This window comes from Pteropus vampyrus, unplaced genomic scaffold (assembly GCF_000151845.1).
Source record: "Pteropus vampyrus isolate Shadow unplaced genomic scaffold, Pvam_2.0 Scaffold780, whole genome shotgun sequence".
Classification (NCBI taxonomy): Eukaryota; Metazoa; Chordata; class Mammalia; order Chiroptera; family Pteropodidae; genus Pteropus; species Pteropus vampyrus.
Window position 1 is genome coordinate 41,844 of NW_011889561.1, and position 1,281 is coordinate 43,124.

At 55.2% G+C, this 1,281-nt stretch overlaps 1 pseudogene; it reads left to right on the forward strand.

The window, feature by feature from the left end:
- The first annotated feature begins 247 nt into the window (after positions 1-247).
- LOC105309581 lies at positions 248-809 on the forward strand (annotated as a pseudogene).
- The last annotated feature ends 472 nt before the right edge of the window (positions 810-1,281 follow it).

Here is a 1,281-nt window from a genome sequence, read left to right on the forward strand (position 1 = left end):
ATGAGTAAAATGAAATAAGATGATGGTGCTAAGTGTTTAAGTAACACATGTCACAGTAACAGTCATATTTCACCAAATAATCTCATTGCCACCACGTGCCCGAACACACAAACGCCTGCTCTGGGTCGCTGCCCTCTCTGTGGGTCCCTAACTCCAGAGCTCCTTATACAGTCAGAGCACATGCAAATAGGGCCCATCTGCTGATAAAAGCCAGCGCAGCCCCGAGCCTGCAGCTCTGGGACAGGAGCCCAGTCCCGCGATTCCCAGGTGTCCCCATTCCGGGATCAGGTCTGAACACGCACGCCGCACCATGGCGTTTGGGCTCAGCTGGGTTTTCCTCATCGCTGTTTTACGAGGTGACTGATGGGCAACAAGGGACACTGCGTACGTGAGTCGATGTGAGTGAGGAACACGGACGTGTGACATTTTCCTGACCCTGACGTGTCTGTGTTCACAGGTGTCCAGTGTGAGGTGCAGCTGGTGGAGTCTGGGGGAGACGTGGTGCGGCCCGGGGGTCTCTGCGACTCTCCTGTGCAGCCTCTGGATTCACTTTTAGTAGCTACTACATGAACTAGGTCCGCCAGGCTCCGGGGAAGGGGCTGGAGTGGGTCTCATACATTAGTGGTGATGGCAGCAGCACATACTACGCTGCCTCCGTGAAGGGCCGATTCACCATCTCCAGAGACAACGCCAAGAACACGCTGTATCTGCAAATGAGCAGCCTGAAGCCTGAGGACATGGCCGTGTATTACTGTGCGAGAGACACAGTGAGGGGACTTCAGTGTGAGCCCAGTCACAAACCTCCCTGAGGGAGACAGGAGGGGAGCTCAGGACACCAGGGGGAGCTCAGGACACCAGGGGGCGCGCAGGGTACACACAGCACAGCTCACACAGACCAGCCCAACAGCAGGTGCAGAGGGAGCTGGGGAAGGGTCTTCCTGCTGGGAGCAGCAATTTCCTCTCAAATCTCTCAGCTTCCTCCCAGGAGAATTACTGCTTCTTCTTTGTGGCTCTAATTTTCCACATTCTCCCACACACAAGAAATGAAGAAATAACCTGTCTGTAGATGACAGATCAGCAGTGCCTGGGGACCTTTCCTGCAGCAACTTTCAATGTGCCCTTTCTGATTTCTTGACAGAGAGACCACCTGTGGGCTTTGTGTCCTGAGGCTGGGAACTCTTTCCACACAGAGAGACACAGCACAGTGCAGGGACCTGTGTGCTGAGCTCAGGCTCTGCCCCCCACAGACACACGCTGTCCCCACGTGGGCCTCCCTTCAGA